Below are 25,490 nucleotides of genomic sequence, written 5' to 3' on the forward strand. Positions count from 1 at the left end.
TGTGTGTGTGTGTATATATATATATATATATATATATATATATATATATATATATATATATTAGGGCTGCGAATCTTTGGGTGTCCCACGATTCAATTCAATATCGATTTTTGGGGTTACGATTCGATTGTATATCGATTTTTTCGATTCAACGCGATTCTCGATTCAAAAACGATATTTTTCCGATTCAAAACAACTCTCTATTCATTCAATACATAGGATTTCAGCAGGATCTACCCCAGTCTGCTGACATGCAAACAGAGTAGTAGATTTTTGGAAAAAGCTTTTATAATTGCAAAGGACAATGTATTATGAACTGATTGCAATAATGTAAATTTGTTTTAACTATTAAATGAACCTAAAATATGACTTATTTTATCTTTGTGAAAATATTGGACACAATGTGTTGTCAAGCTTATGACATGCGATCCAAGTGTAAGCCACTGTGACACTATTGTTCATTTTTATTTTATATAAAAGTCTAATGATAATGTCAATGAGGGATTTTTAATCACTGCTATGTTGAAATTGTTACTAATATTGATACTGTTGTTGATAATATTCATTTTTGTTTCACTACTTTTGGTTTTGGAATTGGATTGCATTGTTATGGTATTGCTGTGTATTGTTTTGTTGGATTGATTAATAAAAAAAATAAAAATTTAAAATTAAAAAGAAATTGATTTTTGAAAAATGAAAATTGATACCTGAATCGTACAACGTGAGAATGGCGATTTAAATTTGAATCGATTTTTTCCCACACCCCTAATATATATATATATATATATATATATATATATATATATATATATATATATATATATATATATATATATATATATATATATATATATACACATACATATTATATAATATATATATATATATATATATCTTGTTATCGGGATATAAGATCACCTATATCGATATATATTTATTTCCGAATTGCACACCGCTAATGCAATCATACGAATGAGATGATAACATGTGTTTTAGACAAATGCTCATCATTTTATGTGCAGCAGGTCAGGAGAGGGTGAGTTAGCTTAGACAAACAAAAAATGTTTAACATTTGCAGTTACTACAGAAGATTTGCATGTGCCACTGTAAAAGCAGTTAGAATTAAGTGAGCTGAGTGACCTCAATGGGAAGGGGTAAAGCCCAGCCACCATATGCCACACAGGAGGATGGGGGGTCTGACATGTTTGTGTGTGTGGACGCTTGCATACATTTGCGCACACAATAGTACCATTGTCTCGCAGCGCCACAGTAGTGACTTCACAAGAGTGTAGCGAGCAAGTGCAAGCTATGTAGAACTATTATTACTCTAGCTTGTTGAGCGGTTGCAACCGCACAAACACAAAAGTGAGGGTGTGCCTCACAGTGTATTGCCTAAATTCACTAGCCACATTAGGTAAACCTGCAAAATTAAACACAAACATCCGCTTGCATTAGATAGTAAAGGTAACTTTTCTATTGTAGTTTATACAGTAGTTTACAAAGCAAATACTATTGTTTGTGGTAAGGTACTATGACGACAAAAGAAGCAACACTGCAAACAAAGCTATGATATAATAACACAACAACGAGAGTAGACTTATGCTAAGTAAATGCATTAAAGGTGTCATATTATGGTCTTTTTCCACATTTACAACACTTCCTTGTGATCTACAGAACATGTACAAAACCCAAAACCAGTGAAGTTGGCACGTTGTATAAATTGTAAATAAAAACAGAATACAATGATTTGCAAATCCTTTTTAACTTATATTCAATTGAGCACACTGCAAACACAAGATATTTAATGTTCAAACTGGGAAACTTGTTTTTTTTTGCAAATAATCAATAACTAAGAATTTAATGGCAGCAACACATTGCAAAAAAGTTGGCACAGGTACATTTTTACCACTGTGTTACATGGCCTTTCCTTTTAACAACATTTAGTAAACGTTTGGGAACTGAGGAAACCAATTTTTTAAGCTTTTCAGGAGGAATTATTTCCCATTCTTGCTTGATGTACAGCTTAAGTTGTTCAACAGTCTTTGTTGTCGTAGCTTTATATTGTGCCACACATTTTCAATGAGAGACAGGTCTGGACTACAGGCAGGCCAGTCTCGTACTCTTTTACTACGACGCCATGCTGTTGTAACACGTGCAGAATGTGGCTTTGCATTGTCTTCCTGAAATAAGCAGGGTCATCCATGAAAAAGACGTGGCAACATATGTTGCTCCAAAATCCGTATGTACCTTTCAGCATTAATGGTGCCTTCACAGATGTGTAAGTTACCCATGCATTAGGCACTAATACACCCCCATACAATCACAGATGCTGGCTTTTGAATTGTTCGCCTAGTACAGTCCGGAAGGTTCTTTTCCTCTTTGGTCCGGAGGACACGACGTCCACAATTTCCAAAAACAATTTAAAATGTGGACTTGTCAGACAACAGAACACTTTTACACTTTGCATCAGTCCATCTTAGATGAGCTCGGGCCCAGCAAAGCCAGCGGCGTTTCTGGGTGTTGTTGATAAATGGCTTTCGCTTTGCATAGTAGAGTTTTAACTTGCACTTACAGATGTAGCGACGAACTGTAGTTACCGACAGTGGTTTTCTGAAGTGTTCCTGAGCCCATGTGATGATATCCTTTTCATACTGATGTCGGGTTTTGATGCAGTACCGCCTGAGGGATCGAAGGTCACCGGCATTCAATGTTGGTTTTCGGCACTGCTGCTTTTGTGCAGTGATTTCTCCAGATTCTCTGAACCTTTTGATGATATTACGGACTGTACATGGTAAAATCCCTAAATTCCTTGCAATAGCTCATTGAGAAATGTTGTTCTTAAAGTGTTCGACAATTTGCTCACGCATTTTTTCCACAAACTGGTGACCCTCGCCCAATCCTTGTTTGCGAATGACTGAGAATTTCATGGAAGCGGCTTTTATACCCAAACATGGCATCCACATGTTCCCAATTAGCCTGTTCACCTGTGGGATGTTCCAAATAAGTGTTTGATGAGCATTCCTTAACTTTCTCAGTCTTTTTTGACACTTGTACCAGCATTTTTAAAATATGTTGCAGGCATCAAATTCCAAATGAGCTAATATTTGCAAAAAATAAAGTTTACCAGTTCGAACGTTAGGTTTCTTGTCTTTGCAGTGTATTTAATTGAATATAAGTTGAAAAGGATTTGCAAATCATTGTAATCATTGTATTCTATTTATTTACGATTTACACAACGTGACAACTTCACTGGTTTTGGGTTTTGTACTGTAATGGTGGTTGTTTGGTCAACATTTTGCATGTATTATGTTTACCAGACCCTATTGTAATTCCCCAAGAATGTATTTTTTATTATAAATAAATAAATGATAAATGGGTTATACTTGTATAGCGCTTTTCTACCTACAAGGTACTCAAAGCGCTTTGACAGTATTTCCACATTTACCCATTCACACACACATTCACACACTGATGGCGGGAGCTGCCATGCAAGGCGCTAACCAGCAGCCATCAGAGGCAAAGGGTGAAGTGTCTTGCCCAAGGACACAACGGACGTGACTAGGAAGGTAGAAGGTGGGAATTGAACCCCAGTAACCAGCAACACTCCAATTGCTGGCACAGCCACTCTACCAACTTCGCCACGCCGTCCCTACCAATATTATGATAACAAATGGCACAATTCCAAAAAGTTTTACCTCCCTTGCAAACATTTTTGTCTCTTGTCTCTTACCCTGACACATAACACTTCCTCATTCTCCGCCAATCAACTTTCAGGCATGGATGGTGTGTTTGCAAACATGGGAAAAACTGACATCAAATCCAAACCACACAAACATAAAACATTAACACCAGCTCATCGTTACAGTATGACTTCATATATATTAGAGGTGGGAATCATTGGCCACCTTACGATTCGATAATGATTCAGGAGTTATGATTCGATTAAAAATCGATTATTGATGCATCTTTAATTTATGTATATTGATGCAGTTGTACATTTTTCTCCTTTCACTAAATAAGCATTAATCACTTGCAACTTTTAAAAACAGTGAGAAATTACCATCACATTTATTAAATCCACGGAACTGTGTGCAAAACTGTGACATAAATGCCCTATAATAAAGGAGCTGGTCCAATCTCTCGGTAGGGTGGCTCACTGCAGTCAGCCAAATTTGAAACTTGATTATTATTACGGCTGAAACGACGCGTCGACGTAGTCGACGTCATCGGTTACGTAAATACGTTGACGCCGTTTTTGTGCGTCGACGCGTCGCATATTTACGTCACGCTACCGTCATGGCGAAGCGCAAAGCAGACGACCAAAGCAGACAATGCGAGCGGTGCGAGCGAGGGGGAAATATCACGCCAAAAGTCGTCAAAAGTGTGAAAGTATTTCAATAAACGGCCTAATAATGTTGTTGTATGCACACTGTGTCGAGCGTAAATGGCCTATAATAGCAGCACAACGGCTATGAACGAACATTTGAAAAGAAAACCATCAACTAGTCAATCGTCCGTGTGAGCATACGTTGTCATCATTACACAAAAACATGAATGTGTCATTTGTATCTGCTAGGAGTGTAACGGTACGTGTTTTGTATTGAACCGTTTCGGTACGGGGCTTTCGGTTCGGTACGGGGGTGTACCGAACAAGTTTCTAAGCTAAAGCTAACTTTAGCTGCTAAAGTCTTAACAAGCTGCTTTGCTCATTCTGCCTCTGTCTCAGCACGCAGCATTGTCCCACCCACACAACCATCTGATTGGTACACACGAAGCATTATCAGCCAATCAGCAGTGCGTATTCAGAGCGTTACCAGCCAATCAGCAGTGCGTATTCAGAGCGCATGTAGTCAGCGCTTCAGCGTCGAGCAGATATGTGTTTAGCAGGTGAGCATCAGGCAGCGGACTCTCCCCAAATGATAATAAACACCTCCCAGTCAACTACTAGTAACATCACTATGAGCCCGTTGACCTTCTAGAAACTTCAACTGCAGCTCAGCTCACTCGCAGTCCTGGCTTGAGGTGAAGGCTAATTACCTCTCAGTTCCAGCCACATCGACCCCTTCTGAGCGCCTATTTTCAGCTGCTGGGAATATTGTAAACATGAAAAGAAGCAGAGCATGTAGACATGCTAACCTTTCTTCATTACAACTGTTAGTCACTCACTGGAATGAGTAGAATTGGTTATTGTGTACTGTGTTGGACTGGATGTTTATTTTGCACATTTTAAAAGCAATACTTAATGTTTACAGTGCTCCAGAATATTTAGATTGGCACTTTTTTGTATTGGATGTTTATCTTTATTTTTGCACATTTTAGCAAATAAGCAATACTTTCACTTTTGTTGAAATGTTTACACTGTTGTTACAGAATATTTCGTTTTACACTTTTTTGTATTGGATGTTTATCTTTATTTTTGCACATTTTAAAGCAAAATAAGCAATATTTTTACTTTTGAAATGCTTATGCTATTGCAGAATATTAAGATTTGCACTGGATGTTGACTTTTATATTTGCCCATTAAAAAGCAAATAAGCTACTTTTAATTTTGTTAAAGGTTAAAAGTTTTAAATGTTTACATTGTTACAGAATATTTAGTCATGTTGTTGTCAATGTTGACTGAGTGGCCATACTTCTTTTTTTTTGTAAATAAAAGCCATGCCTTTTGAAAAAACTGGCCTACATTTATTTGTTCATCTTCATTTTGAATAAAAAAATAATCGGTAAAAGGAAAAATAATCTATAGATTAATCGAAAAAAATAATCTATAGATTAACCGATTAATCGAAAAAAATAATCTATAGATTAATCGATAGAAAAATAATCGTTAGCTGCAGCCTTAAATATTATTATTGTCACACATGTGCGACAAGGGATTTCAACCCTTTCATTGCATTTTTCTCCTAAAATAATTCCATCTGAATTTGATCATTCTAGAGTAAAATTTTCACCCATCTGTATAGCAGCATGTTTAAAATAAACTTAAACCATAACCACAACAAAATGGACAAGTGATTGACGCGGAAGTGTCACTGATCACTCTGTGTGCGTACCTCCCTTGTGCCATGCACAGAGTAGAGCGGAGCTGCAGCACCGCTCCTAGCTCACACACTCAGTCTTTCAACAAGGAAGAAACAAGGTCTTAGTTGAAGGGATTGGTCAGTAAAAGACAACGTTTTTTCACCACCTTAAAACTTGACACAAACTCAGGGTTTCCCCTATATGTAGCCGATGGTGGCGCTGCGCCACAACTAAACTGAAGCAAACACACCTTAAAAATTAGGATTTTTTAATGTGGAAACAATGTATTGTAATATATAGTATGACTGGCTATATAGCCTTTATTATTCAAGCACTATTGACTAGTGATGCACAGAAAATGCAGCCACGGTAAAACTTTGATCAACAGTAAGCAAAACCCACCCAGCCCTGAGAGCCAATCCTTGTCCTGATGTTATGGATCTCACTTGCCGACTTCCCTTACCTGCATTGTTTACATGTGATGCCAGATATACAGCAGCAGCGATTGCTAAAGAATGCAAGGGAAGTTCAGCTGGTGGTCAAATATGTTCTTTTGTGTTTGCCTTTTATTGACTAAATGTGTTAGGATGTGTTAGATTATTAAAGTACTTCTGATTCTGATTAACTTTTGTTTAGGATGGACTACTTTGGCGACAGTAAGCGTGACTTTTTTCATTGATGTAATAGTGTCGAACTAGACAATCATTGAATAAATACTCAACTTTGTCTCATCCACAGACGGTGAACAAATAAATAAGAGTGATCAAAAGGGGTCGCCGGGCTTTCGCATGATGATTGAATGACCTGTACGGGCTGAATCCCTTTTTGATTTGACAGCAAAATGAGCGAATCAGCAATCTTGAAATATAAAACACTGCCAAAACATTTTTCAACCTTCAATCCGTTGTTCCTGTTGGTATGGAGATATTTATATTTTTTTAAGTTACGTTTTCTTTGTAAAATCTAGCATGTTTATATCTTTTATCTGTTGTTGGAGACTGTACTCTTGTTTAAAGAGTAGCTGAAAAATAGATTCCCCTACTTGAAAGACCAGCAGCTGCAAGTGGTATACAGCCTGTTTTAATGATAAAATATACAGCAAAACGATAACAAAAATGTTAATACTAATTACTAACAACACATACCTATTTTTAAATGTATGTAAATATTTTTTAGCATTAAAATATGTGTATATATATATATATATATATATATATATATATATATATATATATATATATATATATATATATATATATATATATATATATATACACACACACATCTGCATCATCAACACTTATGCAAATTATGTGATGACATCACATTGACCACACCCCTAGCCACACCCCACCAACACATGTAGATTTCAAGTTAAAGGGAAACTGCTGTGTGCTAGTTAATACAAGAGTCGGAGGGAATATTGAACAACAAGTCAATGATTGAAGTGACACACTTGCCATCCAATCAATATCCCGTTTGTTGACAAGAACATACAGCCAAGCTCTTTCAATCTATTTATTAAGCAGAGGTAAACCAACACTAACCAGTGAAAGATTCAAAATAGCTCGCCTGCTAAGCTAATAAAAACAGCTCATGATAAAATGCATGTGAAACTCGTGGACTTGCTGACGTCTCACGTCACGAGGCAACAGGCACCGTCTTTTAAAAGGCACACACACACAGATGCAGACACTGCTCTCATATGAAACTTATCTCAACTGCATGATGCCAGATATTTTTTTTAAAATTATTTTTAAGTAAGGCATTTATTACTTTCCCTAATACTTAATTAAATTTATTAAAAGAGTAATTCCATTAGTAATTAAATTACTTTTTTTGTAAAGTAACGAATAACTAGAATTGATTACGTTTTAAGTGTAATTTTAGAACACAGCCTGTCACACAGCACCAGGTTGGCGTTCTTGGTTAAAATCTGTGTGTGTATGTCCTGTAATAATGTTTACCTTTATAAACACCATTGTTAAATGTCAATTATTTTCCCGTTGCTGCTGCTGTTTAAACATGTCCTCTTAAACCATGGTGCTTTATTTCACATTTTGTTCTTTTGTGTTTTGTTAGCTTAATAATTGAGCATAGCTAAATGTTTTGTTTAAAGAAGATTGGACATTATATTTGACTTTATTTATATTATTTTCAAGGCTTTTTCTTTTTTCTTATCTGAAAACACCTCTTAAAGCCTGGTGTATACTCTCACGCCACGTAGTTTGTCTCCCCTCTGACGGTGTCTTGTTTGATGTATAGGTATTCCGTGGGGTGTGGGTCCGTGTACGTCGTGGCCATTCGTTTTGATTAGAAAAATTATTTTACATAAAAATGTACTTTTCCCAATTTTTGGTTTGAAAATTAAAAAAGCAAAAAACCGAAAATTATCCATTATCCGATTTTAATGATGTTTTTAAAAATCGAAAAGGGAAATTAAAACAATGAGTGGAAAACTAATTTCTCTATTCCCTGTTCAGTTTGTATGGACATATGCGTGGATTGGTATGCACATGCTTTGTGTTTCTTTTCAGATGCTCGTTTGTGATTGACCCGGAACAACAGAAGAAGAAGACAAAGAGCGATGACAGTTGTGTCATCAAAACAATTTTCTCGCTGTCAAGAGTTCCCTTCTGTTTTTTAATGTCCAGAGACATGGAAAGTGACACATTTTATTGGTTTTCTATCGAGAAGGCAAACGTTGCTCTTATTTTGTTGTTGTTGTTGTTGTTGTTTAGGGTCACTTACAGACGAGGAGTTGAAAAGAAACAGCGCAAGTGCAATCTGCGCATATGTCCAAACCTTGAACAGGGAATAGAAAAATGAGTTTTCCACTCGTTTTAATTCCCATTTTTGATTTTTAAGAACATCAATAAAATCGAATAACAGATAATGATTAATGGATAAAGATCCATTTTACGTTTTTTTTATTTTCAAACCAAAAATCGGGAAAAGTGGATTTTTATGTAAAACTATTTTTCTAATCCAAACGAAAAACAAAAGTCTGCGACGTACACGGACCGGGGTAATACCAGAATTGTAAATTATCTTCCAAAACACTAAAGAGCACTGTCTCCAGAAGGATCAAATGCAGCGGTCGTTGACTAGCTACTGCATTTCCTTCTTGTGACAATTGACAACCACAACATGGACATCATTGTCTACACTGGAGCTAATAATTCGTGATCACCTATTTAATTTTAATGGACAATTTACCTATAAACCAAAGGAAAATACTTTCGCGAAGATGGACTGTGCAATTTCTGAACGAGCCACGGCAAAGTACGTTATTATTTGCAACGCTATTCGGCCATTTGGGACATGGGACAAGAGAGAGCTATCATGTAAATAAAACTGTTAAATAACTGTTGTAAGTTTACGACATGCTGGTCTAAAACTGTATGGTCATGTTCGGAGTTCACAAATGTTTGTAAATATACCGTGCCTGAATATTTCCATTTATGGGTTAGTTTATGGGCCAAACTATATCGGGATATGACTTTTGGTCAATATCGTCCAGCCCTACACTTGTGTTAGCGACAGTGATGGTACATTTTGAGGATGTTCTTTGTGTTTAATAGAACGGTGCAGAACGCCTTATGATGGCATTGTGTTTATACTGTATGTATGAGTGCACATGTGTATGTTGTTTGAGGGTAAATAATGACATTGACATATTGCTACTATGTTTTTCTATGCTCCTATTTTTTTTCCATTTAGTAGCACCGGTGTTACTAGTTAAAAAGCCAAACTGCTTTAGATAGGATTATCTTGCAAGATTCCTTGAAATCTCACATGACATGCAAAAGATCAGTTCAGACTTCAAAGTCTGATCTAAATTTCTAGTAGCCTCTGGTGCAGATCAGCCTTGGCTAGGACCATTACATGTGGAGGTTACATTGATCCAGGGTTTTGTTATGCAAGAGAAACCTGTTCCTGTCCCTGATTTGAATCTCACTTCAATCCAGGGGGTCGCTATCATGTAGCTTGCTGTTGCATGTATACATTCCTTTTCCAAGTCAGTCCACAAGTGACAAGAATCCTTGGAATGTTACATGAAAGAGAACAGCGTCAGAAGAAAAGTTATACTTTTTAAGTAGATTTCAAGTAGATCACACACTCTCTGTAAATAACGCTCTTTGATTAAACATGCATTGATTTACATAGCACTATTAACATGCTATGATAACGCGAACAAACAAATGTGTTAGAAAATTATCGAAAAGTACCGATATACATTTTAGTACCGGTACACCTAGAGGTGTCCGATAATATCGGCCTGCCGATATCATCGGCCGATAAATGCTTTAAAATGTAATATCGGAAATTATCGGTATCGGTTTCAAAAAGTAAAATATATGACTTTTTAAAACGCAGCTGTACGGAGTGGTACACGGACGTAGGGAGAGGTACAGAGCAGTTGCGTCTCCCAGTCATAATTGCCAACCCTCCCGATTTTCCCGGGAGACTCCCGAATTTCAGTGCCCCTCCCGAAAATCTCCCGGGGCAACCATTCTCCCGAATTTCCCCAGATTTCCACACAGACAACAATATTGGGGGCGTGCCTTAAAGGCACAGCCTTTGCGTGCCGGCCCAATCACATAATATCTACGGCTTTTCACACACACAAGTGAATGCAAGGCATAATTGGTCAATAGCCATACAGGTCACACTGAGGGTGGCCGTATAAACAACTTTAACACTGTTACAAATATGCGCCACACTGTGAACCTACACCAAACAAGAATGACAAACACATTTCGGGAGAACATCCGCACCGTAACACAACATAAACACAACATAACAAATACCCAGAACCCCTTGCAGCACTAACTCTACACCCCCCTGTCCCCCACCTCAACCTCCTCATGCTCTCTCAGGGAGAGCATGTCCCAAATTCCAAGCTGCTGTTTTGAGGCATGTTAAAAAAAATAATGCACTTTGTGACTTCAACAATAAATATGGCAGTGCCATGTTGGCATTTTTTTTCCATAACTTGAGTTGATTTATTTTGGATAACCTTGTTACATTGTTTAATGCATCCAGCGGGGCATCACAACAAAATTAGGCATAATAATGTGTTAATTCCACGACTGTATATATCGGTATCGGTTGATATCGGAATCGGTAATTAAGAGTTGGACAATATCGGGATATCAGCAAAAAAGCCATTATCGGACATCTCTAGGGACAACACTAGTACACACATACCTAATTCTAGGCCGTATCTGTATTGATCGATCTCTCTTCACGCGGTATAGCTCGGTTAGTAGAGTGGCCGTGCCAGCAACTTGAGGGTTCCAGGTTCGATCCCCGCTTCCGCCATCCTAGTCACTGCCGTTGTGTCCTTGGGCAAGACACTTTACCCAACCTGCTCCCAGTGCCTCCCACACTGGTTTAAATGTAACTTAGATATTGGGTTTCACTATGTAAAGCGCTTTGAGTCAGTAGAGAAAAGCGCTATATACAAACCCCGTTTCCATTTGAGTTGGGAAATTGTGTTAGATGTAAATATAAACGGAATACAATGATTTGCAAATCTTTTTCAACCCATATTCAATTGAATGCACTACAAAGACAAGATATTTGATGTTCAAACTCATCAACTTTTTTTGCAAATAATAATTAACTTAGAATTTCATGGCTGCAACTTGTGCCAAAGTAGTTGGGAAAGGGCATGTTCACCACTGTGTTACATGGCCTTTCCTTTTAACAACACTCAGTAAACGTTTGGGAACTGAGGAGACACATTTTTTAAGCTTCTCAGGTGGAATTATTTCCCATTCTTGCTTGATGTACAGCTTAGGTTGTTCAACAGTTCGGGGGTCTCCGTTGTGGTATTTTAGGCTTCATTATGCGCCACACATTTTCAATGGGAGACAGGTCTGGACTACAGGCAGGCCAGTCTAGTACCCGCACTCTTTTACTATGAAGCCACGTTGATGTAACACGTGGCTTGGCATTGTCTTGCTGAAATAAGCAGGGGCGTCCATGGTAACGTTGCTTGGATGGCAACATATGTTGCTCCAAAACCTGTATGTACTTTTCAGCATTAATGGCGCCTTCACAGATGTGTAAGTTACCCATGTCTTGGGCACTAATACACCCCCATACCATCACAGATGCTGGCTTTTCAACTTTGCGCCTATAACAATCCGGATGGTTTTTTTCCTCTTTGGTCCAGAGGACACGACGTCCACAGTTTCCAAAAACAATTTGAAATGTGGACTCGTCAGACCACAGAACACTTTTCCACTTTGTATCGGTCCATCTTAGATGAGCTCAGGCCCAGCGAAGCCGACGGCGTTTCTGGGTGTTGTTGATAAACAGTTTTCGCCTGGCATAAGAGAGTTTTAACTTGCACTTACAGATGTAGCTACCAACTGTAGTTACTGACAGTGGGTTTCTGAAGTGTTCCTGAGCCCATGTGGTGATATCCTTTACACACTGATGTCGCTTGTTGATGCAGTACAGCCTGAGGGATCGAAGGTCACGGGCTTAGCTGCTTACGTGCAGTGATTTCTCCAGATTCTCTGAACCCTTTGATGATATTACGGACCGTAGATGGTGAAATCCCTAAATTCCTTGCAATAGCTGGTGGAGAAAGGTTTTTCTTAAACTGTTCAACAATTTGCTCACGCATTTGTTGACAAAGTGGTGACCCTCGCCCCATCCTTGTTTGTGAATGACTAAGCATTTCGTTGAATCTACTTTTATACCCAATCATGGCACCGACCTGTTCCCGATTTGCCTGTTCACCTGTGGGATGTTCCAAATAAGTGCTTGATGAGCCTTCCTCAACTTTATCAGTATTTATTTCCACCTTTCCCAACTTCTTTGTCACGTGTTGCTGGCATCAAATTCTAAAGTTAATAATGATTATTTGCACACAAAAAAATGTTTATCAGTTTGAACATCAAATATGTTGTCTTTGTAGCATATTCAACTGAATATGGGTTGTAAAGGATTTGCAAATCATTGTATTCCGTTTATATTTACATCTAACACAATTTCCCAACTCATATGGAAACGGGGTTTGTATATATAATTCACTTCACTTCACATTGTTTGCCAGGGTTAACTTATTTTTACACTTACTCTTACCTCTTCCCCAAAGTTAATATTAGGGTTTGCTTTTTTATCATCATTACCACTGTCATATTAGTGCTTCTAGTATTAAATCAAGTAACCAGAAACCACCAAAACAAACCGCAAAGAAAAGGGGTAGGATTAAATAAGCTCTGCTTCTTCCTACTCCTTTTCGAACATGTTGAAAAGAGAAACTGGAAATTGTGATGTATCATGTTGTATGCTTGCATGTTCGAAATAAACTCAAACTCAAACTCAAACTCAAAGCCTCAGTGCTCTTGTGTCTATTATGCCATAACCACGCCCATATTGAATGGGAAGCTAGCATCTCTTAGCCAGGAGCTGTAACGGACCCTTTTGTCAATAAAACACACACCCGTGAACATACGTGTCCACGTCCACGCATAAAGGAAGATGTGGAGCCAAAAACCACACAGCTGCGTGCCTCTACCCACGCGTGTAAAAACTGACAACAATGCTGACGCAAACTTTGCGGCTAACCGGCCAGCTAATGCTAACCCAACAAACAGCGCACTCTGGTCTTTAAAAAACAACACTTTTCTTGTCGAGTTAAGCAAATAGTCTGCGAGATTTGTGTCACAGCACAATAGTCCTGCCGAAGATGAATTTCTACCAAAGTCCTTTGTTTGTGTGCGCTTGTTAGCACTAAAAGCAGCATCTTCAGCAACCGGCTTATAATGAGATTAATGCTCACCCGAATTGAGGATGTGTCTCCTGGGGAGGAACCCGGGCTCACCTCCTGATCTCAAACCGGTCGCCTCATGTGTGTGCTTCTTAAACAAACATAAAGGGGAGCGTGTGTGAAGGGGATGATTAGCTGTGGAGTTACGACTCCAACGTAGGCAGCAGACCGAGAGGAAAGGGGAATGCAGGAATGTGACGTTTAGTCCGGTTTGCTGCCACTGGTGACACGTGCAAGCCAGGACGGTGCATCATGGGAAATGTAGTTTAAAGTGCTTTTTTTGTGGGACCAGGGGCGTCAAACTCATTTTCGCTCAGGAATTCATCTTCCTAAACACCAAACAACACTAAACAATAATGGTGCTCAAACAATTCGATTCACATTCAAATCACAATTTGTATTTATTCCGATTCTAAATCGATTCATAAGTTTCGAGTATCAATTAAAAAATGTATACACTACCGTTCAAAAGTTTGGGGTCACCCAAACAATTTTGTGGAATAGCCTTCATTTCAAAGAACAAGAATAGACTGTCGAGTTTCAGATGAAAGTTCTCTTTTTCTGGCCATTTTGAGCGTTTATTTGACCCCACAAATGTGATGCTCCAGAAACTCAATCTGCTCAAAGGAAGGTCAGTTTTGTAGCTTCTGTAACGAGCTAAACTGTTTTCAGATGTGTGAACATGATCGCACAAGGGTTTTCTAATCATCAATTAGCCTTCTGAGCCAATGAGCAAACACATTGTACCATTAGAACACTGGAGTGATAGTTGCTGGAAATGGGCCTTTATACACCTATGTAGATATTGCACCAAAAACCAGACATTTGCAGCTAGGATAGTCATTTACCACATTAGCAATGTATAGAGTGTATTTCTTTAAAGTTAAGACTAGTTTAAAGTTATCTTCATTGAAAAGTACAGTGCTTTTCCTTCAAAAATAAGGACATTTCGATGTGACCCCAAACTTTTGAACGGTAGTGTACATACATATACAGTCGCGATCAAAAGTTTACATACACTTGTAAAGAACATAATGTCATTGCTGTCTTGAGTTTCCAATACTTACTATAACTCTTAATTTTTTGTGTTAGAGTGATTGGAGCACATACTTGTTGGTCACAAAAAACATTCATGAAGTTTGGTTCTTTTATGAATTTATTATGGGTCTACTGAAAATGTGACCAAATCTGCTGGGTCAAAAGTATATATACAGCCATACTTGCCAAACCTCCCGATTTTCCCGGGAGACTGCCGAATTTCAGTGCCCCTCCCGAAAACCTCCCGGGGCAACCAACCATTCTCCCGAAGTTCTCCCGATTTCCACCCGGACAACAATATTAGGGGCGTGCCTTAAAGGCACTGCCTTTAGCGTCCTCTACAACCTGTCGTCACGTCCGCTTTTCCTCCATACAAACAGCGTGCCGGACCAGTCACATAATATATGCGGCTTTTACACACACATGAGTGAATGCAAGGCATACTTGGTCAAAAGCCATACAGGTCACACTGAGGGTGACCGTATAAACAACTTTAACACTGTTACAAATATGCGCCACACTGTGAACCCACACCAAACAAGAATGACAAACACATTTCGGGAGAACATCCGCACCGTAACACAACATAAACACAACAGAACAAATACCCAGAACCCCTTGCAGCACTAACTCTTCCGGGACGCTACAATATACCCCCCCCCCCCCCCCCCCATCTCCCGAATTCGGAGGTCTCAAGGTTGGCAAGTATGCATACAGCAATGTTAATATTTGGTTACATGTCCCTTGGCAAGTTTCACTGCAATAAGGCGCTTTTGGTAGCCATCCACAAGCTTCTGGCAAGCTTCCGGTTGATCCTCTTGACAAAATTGGTGCAGTTCAGCTAAATGTGTTGGTTTTCTGACATGGACTTGTTTCTTCAGCATTGTCCACACGTTTAAGTCAGGACTTTGGGAAGGCCATTCTAAAACCTTAATTCTAGCCTGATTTAGCCATTCTTTTACCACTTTTGACGTGTGTATTAGGGTCATTGTCCTGTTGGAACACCCAACTGCGCCCAAAACCCAACCTCTGGGCTGATGATTTTAGGTTGTCCTGAAAAATTTGGAGGTAATCCTCCTTTTTCATTGTCCCATTTACTCTCTGTACAGCACCAGTTCCATTGGCAGCAAAACAGGCCTAGAGCATAATACTACCACCACCATGCTTGACGGTAGGGATGGTGTTCCTGGGATTAAAGGCCTCACCTTTAGGTTTTAGAATGGCCTTCCCAAAGTCCTGACTTAAACGTGTGGACAATGCTGAAGAAACAAGTTCATGTCAGAAAACCAACACATTTAGCTGAACTGCACCAATTTTGTCAATAGGAGTGGTCAAAAATTCAACCAGAAACCTTATTGCAGTGAAACTTGCCAAGGGACATGTAACCAAATATTAACATTGCTGTATGTATACTTTTGACCCAACAGATTTGGTCACATTTTCAGTAGACCCATAATAAATTCATAAAAGAACCAAACTTCATGAATGTTTTTTTGTGACCAACAAGAATGTGCTCCAATCACTCTATCACAAAAAAATAAGAGTTGTAGAAATGATTGGAAACTCAAGACAGCCATGACATTATGTTCTTTACTAGTGTATGTAAACTTTTGACCACGACTGTATATGCATGGTTGCATTTGAAACATTATTATTCATTATCAATAATGCTATTTCTATTGGTCTTTGTATTGCTCCATTTGTAGGGCAATAATGTTCATTGTCATTTCTATGTTATTAATGTTTACTTCACTAACTAATTCTTTGCTATCACTTTTCGTATCATATTTGTACATATCTTATTTGCTGATGTTGTTCTGTTGTTATTGTCGTCTCTCTGTCTTATTCCCCTCTTGTCGCCACAATTTCTCCCTCTGTCTTCCTTTAATTCCCTTCTTTCTAACCCCTCCTTGGTACGGCTGCACCAAACATTAATATAAATCTATTTAATAAAGTTAAACACAAGTATCCCACGCTTCTGTTTTTTAAAGTAAATCTGTACAGCAAATATTGGCATCTACATCAACATTATGATTTGCCTGAGTGGCTGGACAGGACGGAAAAAAAACATAGATTACAAACCTTTTTTGTTGAAATAAAATACTTGTTCCCCTGACTTATAATATCAAAGCAAGTACGTTATCCATCAATTCGTACATAAAAAAAGGCCAATAATCGAATCTATAGGGAATTGTGTAATAATATCACAAGGAGATTATACATTAAACATGTTCACTGTTACAAGCAGCCGTCTGAGAGCAGCCCTAACTGTGGCCCTCAATGAAAACCAGTCTGACACCCCGGTACTCTATGGCAAGTACTGTGAGTGTAATTCAAATACTGTTACATCTTGTAATGTGGTACTGTTTTTCATATCAAGTGCAATATGAATACTTTTTTTTTTAATAACTGTAATAAAAAAATAAGATAAAAGAGGCTTGTAGCAAATCATTGTTGACATGAAATTCAAGGCCAACATAACATAATTTAAATATTTTTATTTATATAACATCCTTATGAATTGTAAAGGGGATGTTTTTTTGTTTTTTTCCAAATGATTGCATTGGAATGTCATGTCTATTTTTTTTTATAAGCAAACAAGCAAAAAAGTAATATATTTTGTAAAGATTAAAAACTATATATTTTCACGTGAACATATTTTATAATGGTATATTTTCTGCATTTTGAACTTCAATATCATATAGTAAAATTGTCAAGTGTATCCCTGTTTATTCCTGTAGATCTAATTACTATTTGTATACTTAATAGAAACACCATGAACATACAGTACAGGCCAAAAGTTTGGACACACCTTCTCATTCAATGTGTTTTCTTCATTTTCATGACTATTTACATTGTAGATTGTCACTGAAGGCATCAAAACTATGAATGAACACATGTGGAGTTGTGTACTTAACAAAAAAAGGTGAACTAACTGAAAACATGTTTTATATTCTAGTTTCTTCAAAATAGCCACCCTTTGTTCTGATTACTGTTTTGCACACTCTTGGCATTCTCTCGATGAGCTTCAAGAGGTAGTCACCTGAAAGGGTTTCCACTTCACAGGTGTCATAGTTTTGATGCCTTCAGTGACAATCTACAATGTAAATAGTCATGAAAATAGAGAAAACGCATTGAAACAAGAAGGTGTGTCCAAACCTTTGGCCTGTACTGTATATTTACAATCCCAATTCTTAACACACACACTTGTTTAATATCTCATTTTCTTTGTTGCATAAATACATTCAGATATTGTATTTACTGTAATTTATTTTCTTATTGCACTTTTTTCTTTTTCTTTTAAGTTAATTATACTGAGTGCGAGGAGTGTTTCTCACATTAGAAAAAAAAGATACAAAGCTCACTGGGGAAATTCAAACAATGTAAGCATGACCCCTTGTGGATGCTAGTAAAAGTGGAGCCCTGCACTTTTAGAAGCCAATAAATAATACAAATATGTGTGCACATAAGCACACATATGTGTGCACATAAGCACAACTTATCTAAGGATACATTGTAAAAGTTCCAAAGATCCTAAGTAGTGTCTGCTGTTACCAAGGAAACTATAATAAAGAAATGCTGTATTTAAACCTCAGTGTTCTCTCCAACATTTTGGCTTCTCACCCTTTGTGCGAATGAATCCATGACAGACACCCACGCTGTAATATTAACATGTCCTAGTGAAAGCACGCAAGGCCACTTTATACACATTTATTCTCAATCAATTCATATACAGCATCACCTTTTCCCATAAGAGATAATACATATAAATAGTTGTCTACATTAACTTTGATGTAAAGTGTAAAAACAAGTTGTCAACAAGCATGCAAGGGGAAAAATGCTCAGGTTTGTGGTGACTCTTTTCACATACGGACTAAACACAACTCATGTTTACATTCTCATAATTGTCAACAATTATTATTGTAGACTTCACTATATTGTACTGAGCAGCCAGAACAGAGACATGTGGATCCTATGATATTGCTATATAATGCAATAACATCTAGTTTCTGCTCTATGGTTGTCATTATTTTTTTCCAGTGTACATTCAGTTCTTATATTGTCAGGATATTATTGTACTGAGTAGCCAGGACGGAGAAGGATATGTGTCGCTTTAGTCACTATGATACGACTTGACTTAAGAGAATTACATATATCATAATAGGCTCCAGCGACCCCGTAAGGCACAAGCGGTAGAAAATGGATGGATGGATAATAAAATACATACTGTACTGTTTACTTGCTGAAGTACCCTTTATAAAGCTGAAATCTACCCCAAATGACAGTACAGTGGTTGCCAAAAAGCAATTCAAAGTAATATTCTGGTATTGACATATCTCATATGTGCATACATTTTTCTAGAATACCCTTAGAATAATTACGTACTGTATATCATAATAAAATACATACTGTACTGTTTACTTGCTGAAGTACCCTTTATAAAGCTGAAATCTACCCCAAATGACAGTACAGTGGTTGCCAAAAAAGTGATTCAAAATAATATTTTGAAAATGATACATCCTATCTGTGCATTAATTACTAGACTGCCCTTTGAAAAACTACATATAGCATTATAAAATACATACACTACTGTTTACTTGTTCAGGTATCTTTTGAAAAGCTGAAATCTACCCCAAATGACAGTACAGTGGTTGCCAAAAAGTAATTCAAAGGAATATTCTGGTATTGACATATCTCATACGTTTTTCTAGAATACCCTTAGAAGAATTACATACTGTATATCATAATAAAATACATACTGTACTATTTACTTGCTGAAGTACCCTTTATAAAGCTGAAATCTACCCAAAATGACAGTACAGTGGTTGGCAAAAAAGTGATTCAAAATAATATTTTGAGATTGACACAGTTTATCTGTGCATACAGTACTAGACTACCCTTTGTAAAACTACATATAGCATTATAAAATACATACAGTACTGTTTACTTGTTGAGGTACCTTTTAAAAAGCTGAAATCTACCCCAAATGACAGTACAGTGGTTGCCAAAAAGTAATTCAAAAGAATATTCTGGTATTGACATACAGTATCTCATATGTGCATACATTTTTCTAGAATACCCTTAGAAGAATTACATGCTGTATATCAATGGTTCTCAACCTTTTTTCAGTGATGTACCCCCTGTGAACATTTTTTTAATTCAAGTACCCCCTAATCAGAGCAAAGCATTTTTGGTTGAAAAAAAGAGATAAAGAAGTAAAATACAGCACTATGTCATCAGTTTCGGATTTATTAAATTGTATAACAGTGCAAAATATTGCTCATTTGTAGTGGTCTTTCTTGAACTATTTGGGAAAAAATATATACAAATAACTAAAAACTTATTGGAAAATAAACAAGTGATTCAATTATAAATAAAGATTTCAACACATAGAAGTAATCATCAACTTAAAATGCCCTCTTTGGGGATTGTAATAGAGATCCATCTGGATTCATGAACTTAATTCTAAACATTTCTTCACAAAAAAAGAAATCTTTAACATCAATATTTATGGAACATGTCCACAAAAAATCTAGCTGTCAACACTGAATATTGCATTGTTGCATTTCTTTTCACAGTTCTTTTTGACAGACATTTTAGTGAGGGTCAAACCATCATGGCTTGGGAGAAACTCTGGGTTTATGGTAATGAATGGAATAGCCTACTTGATTTGATGTTCAGTTTATGAACTTACATTCATATTTTGTTGAAGTATTATTCAATAAATATATTTATAAAGGATTTTTGAATTGTTGCTATTTTTAGAATATTTAAAAAAAATCTCACGTACCCCTTGGCATACCTTCAAGTACCCCCAGGGGTACGCGTACCCCCATTTGAGAACCACTGCTGTATATCATAATAAAATACATACTGTACTGTGTACTTGCTGAAGTACCCTTTATAAAGCTGAACTCTACCCCAAATGACAGTACAGTGGTTGCCAAAAAAGTGATTCGAAATAATATTTTGAAAATTATACATCTTATCTGTGCATTAATTACTAGACTACCCTTTGAAAAACTACATATAGCATTATAAAATACCGTAATTTCCGGACTATAAGCCGCTACTTTTTCCCCTTGTTCTGGTCCCTGCGGCTTATACAAGGGTGCGGCTTATTTACGGCCTGTTCTTCTCCGACACCGACGAAGAGGATTTCGGTGGTTTTAGTACGCAGGAGGAAGACGATGACACAATGATTAAAGACTGACTTTTCATATACCGGTAGGCTGGTTATTTTGATAACGTACAGGCGAGCACTTTGTATTACTTTGCACCGTTGTATTATTTGTACTCTGCACGAATGCTGTTCGCCATGTCAAAGATGTGAAAGTTTGATTGAATGATTGAAAGATTTATTGTTAATAAATGGGAGGCTTTGCGTTCCCAAACAGTCACCTCTGTCCCGACAATCCCCTCCGTGGTAGCAGGAACCCCTATATACTACGGTAATTACACATCAAAACCCTGCGGCTTATAGTCGGGTGCGGCTTATTTATGGAGCAATCTGTATTTTCCCCTAAATTTAGCTGGTGCGGCTTATAGTCAGGTGCGGCTTATAGTCCGGAAATTACGGTACATACAATACTGTTTACTTGTTGAGGTACCTTTTGAAAAGCTGAAATCTACCCCAAATGACAGTACAGTGGTTGCCAAAAAGTAATTCAAAAGAATATTCTGGTATTGACATAGCTCATATGTGCATACATTTTTCTAGAATACCCTTAGAAGAATTACATACTGTATATCATAATACAATACATACTGTACTGTTTACTTGCTGAAGTACCCTTTAAAAGCTGAAATCTACCCCAAATGACAGTACAGTGGTTGCCAAAAAAGTAATTCAAAATAATATTTTGAAAATGATACATCTTATCTGTGCATTAATTACTACAATACCCTTTGAAAAACTACATATAGCATTATAAAATACATACAGCACTGTTAACTTGTTGAGGTACCTTTTAAAAAAGCTGAATCTACCCCAAAATGACAATACAGTGGTTGCCAAATAGTGATTTGAAGCAATATTTTGGTATTGACACATCTCATAAGTGCATACATTATTAGAATACCCTTAGAATAATTATATACTGAATATTATAATAGAATAAATACTGTACTGTTTACTTGTTGAAGTAACCTTTTGTAAAGCTGAAATCTACCCCAAATGACAGTACAGTGGTTGCCAAAAAGTGGTTCAAAAGAATATTTTCATATTGACACATCTTATCTGTGCATACAATTCTAGAATACCCTTTGAAAAATTACATATAGCATCATGAAATACATACAGTAATGTTTACTTTCTGCCGTACCCTTTAAAAGATGAAATCTACCCCAAATGACAGTATAGTGGTTGCTAAAAAGTGATTCCAGATTATCTGCAAGTTTCAACAAGTCAAATTTAAGACTTTTTAAGACCATATTGAAAATTATTTAAGACTATTTCACGTCCATACGGACAAAAAAGTACCAAGACATAAAGGAAAATCAGAGGGCCAGAATGAATTGTAAGTATTTCAATTTGAAAACAGCTCTTTCACATTGGAAAACAAACTAAATACACTAGACGCTTCTCTATTGTAAACTAATTGGAAAAATATTTGCAAACATCACAATGGCCATTTTTCAGACTTGTGATAGAAGTGTTTTCTTGCAAAAGATGCAGTGTGCTTCATATCAAGTGTTTTCATGTTACATCAACGTCAGCAATGGTAGAGGAAAGCACAACAATATATTGTCTGTGAAAGGGACTCTTAGCATCTGCTCTAAAGCTAAATGGTTAACTTTTGCAGCTGACAGAATTGAGAAAAAAGATAAAAACCTCTACAGTACTACTACTACTATATCTGCACAAAGTTGTGAAAAACAGAGGAGTGCAAACAGAGCGATTGTCAAAAAAGAAAGAATTTGGATGTGATTTATGTGGATAACGCTCAAATTTGCTCAACTCATTTTGCATCTGGTGTGTATGAATACATTTTTACCTCTTTTTGAAAACACATTGCTAATAAACAAGGCCTAGTTTTTATTCAAGCATGACAAGATGACATTCACAAGTCTCCCGTGCTTTGCGCACCCCACCATACCACGCTTCCCTCCTCGATGGCTCCACATCCGGGTCTTAAACAAAATTGTGACATCTCATCTGTGAAAAACACTTTATACGTTTCCATCCACCGGCTTCAATCATGCATTCAATTGATCTTTCTGGGGCCACAAATCATTGAACTTGCACAAACCCATCTTATGCAAGTAATTTGACTTTGCTGTGAGCTTTTGTTAAGTTTTCTCCGCAGCTATGCTAAGCTCTACCAACACACCGCTGCCCTGGCTGGTGGTGCGCTGTATATTCTGACCGGGCAGCACAGGTAGCCTACTTTAATTCCGTTTTGTAGTTACATTACAGCGTCCTCAAAAATCGATACATTTAAAAGGAAGACTGAATTTCATGCATTTTTTAAAATAAAAATAACATTAATTGGTTTTAAGACATTTCAAAATCGTAGTCAAGATATTTTTTGAGATTTCAGCAGCATTTTAGACATGTTAAAACTTTTAAGACCCCGCAGATACCCTGAATTCAAAGTAATATTTTGATGACACATCTTCTTTGCGCATTGATTACTAGATTACCCTTAGGTAAATTACAGATATCACAATAAAGTACATGCTGTACTGTTTACTTGTTGAAGTACCCCCTTTAAAAAGCTGAAAGTACCCTTTTTGCCATTTGGGGTTGATTTCACCTTTTTTTTTTTTTTACTTTAAATGATTTTTGGCAACCAGTGCATTGTCATTTAAGGTAGATTTCAGCTTTTTAAAGGGCACTTAAACAAGTAAGCTGTACAGTATGTACTTTATTATGATATATGTAATTCTCCTAAGGCTGTGACCATAGTAGGAGTGGTCACAGAGCCATTGATCGGCTTGAAGCAAATCAATTGTAGGTTGAAAATGTTTGTCTCACTGACAAAATGTAATGCCCCCCCATTTTTAATTGGATTAAAAGAGTGGAAAGGTGACTAGAGGGTGTCATTTCATGTCTAGAGGGCTCTCATTATGTTGAGAAATGTGTTTAGAAGGTAGTAAACAGGATTGTTTTTCTCAAGCTATGAAAACATTCGATTTATATATAATACTTCTTACTTTGTGGAAATTCATATTTGTTCAAAACCGTTTAACAGTGATAAACAAGTGATTACTGTACAACCCACTTCAATTTCCAGTTACATGGTCATCATCTTATTTCTTTGCGTGATCAAAAAAAACAAACAACTGGGTAAAAATCCAAAGAAAAAGCTAAAACACTCATGTGCTAATCGTTTTTTGGAACAGTCGCTTCTCACAATTGTACTGAGCAGCCAGGATGGAGAAATGTGTCATTATTGCGATGATCCGTTGCCCGGATTATGTTTTGTTTTAATTTAAGTCTGGCTTAGTTCTGTTTCAGCACCCCTGGGTTTGTGTTTCTTGGTTGTCATGGGTGCTGATTATTTTCACCTGCCTCTGATTAGCGTTCGGGATGCTCACCTGCTCCTGGGCACTAATCAGAGAGCTATTTATTCCTGCCTTTCGCCACAGTCGCTCTGGCTGTCTTGTTTGCTTCGTGCAACATTAACGTTTGTCACTAGAGATGTCCAATAATGGCTTTTTTGCCGATATCCGATATTGTCCAACTCTTAATTACCGATTCCGATATCAACCGTCGTGGAATTAACACATTATTATGCCTAATTTTGTTGTGATGCCCCGCTAGATGCATTAAACAATGTAACAAGGTTTTCCAAAATAAATCAACTCAAGTCATGGAAAAAATGGCAACTGAGGTGGGGGGTAGCGAGGGGTGTATATTGTAGCGTCCTGGAAGAGTTAGTGCTGCAAGGGGTTCTGGGTATTTGTTCTGTTGTGTTTATGTTGTGTTACGGTGCGGATGTTCTCCCGAAATGTGTTTGTCATTCTTGTTTGGTGTGGGTTCACAGTGTGGCGCATAGTTGTGACAGTGTTAAAGTTGTTTATACGTCCACCCTCAGTATGACCTGTATGGCTGTTGACCAAGTATGCCTTGCATTGACTTGTGTGTGTGAAAAGCCGTAGATATTATGTGATTGGGCCGGCACGCAAAGGCAGTTCCTTTAAGCTTTATTGGCGCTCTGTACTTCTCTCTACGTCCGAGTACACAGCGGCATTTTATAAAGTCATAAATCTAACTTTTTGAAACCGATACCGATAATTTCCGATATTACATTTTTAAAGCATTTATCGGCTGATAATATTGTATCGGCAGTCCGATATTATCGGACATCCCTATTTGTCACCCATGCTTTTTATTCCTGTGCTAAGTTTTCGCCTTAGCTCCCTGTGCTATCGGCATGCTTTGTTTTGTTTGTTGGTACGTTGACTGATTTATGGACAATAAATGACTGTCTTACCTGCACCTTGCCTCCGGAGTTCCTGCTGCATCTTGGAAGAACGACCCGCGCATCACCATGCGACACAGACGTAACAATTATGTTGCAATAACTTTCATTTATTTTTCCTCTTTGTCATGACTGGCAAAAACATGAAACAAAGAAAAAGTTAAAACATACTTTTAGAGTTAATACTTTAGCTCAGATGTGGGGAA

At 37.3% G+C, this 25,490-nt stretch overlaps 1 protein-coding gene across 1 annotated transcript in view; it reads right to left on the minus strand.

The window, feature by feature from the left end:
* Positions 1-14,025, minus strand: part of ctif (CBP80/20-dependent translation initiation factor) — a 123,877-nt gene extending 109,852 nt beyond the window's left edge. The window contains exon 1 of the mRNA XM_062031334.1: positions 13,829-14,025. The gene's annotated coding sequence lies outside the window, so the exon portion shown is untranslated. The remainder of the gene's footprint in view (positions 1-13,828) is intronic.
* Between the last annotated feature and the right edge of the window lie 11,465 nt (positions 14,026-25,490).

Source organism: Entelurus aequoreus, linkage group LG21 (genome assembly GCF_033978785.1).
Source record: "Entelurus aequoreus isolate RoL-2023_Sb linkage group LG21, RoL_Eaeq_v1.1, whole genome shotgun sequence".
NCBI lineage: Eukaryota > Metazoa > Chordata > Actinopteri > Syngnathiformes > Syngnathidae > Entelurus > Entelurus aequoreus.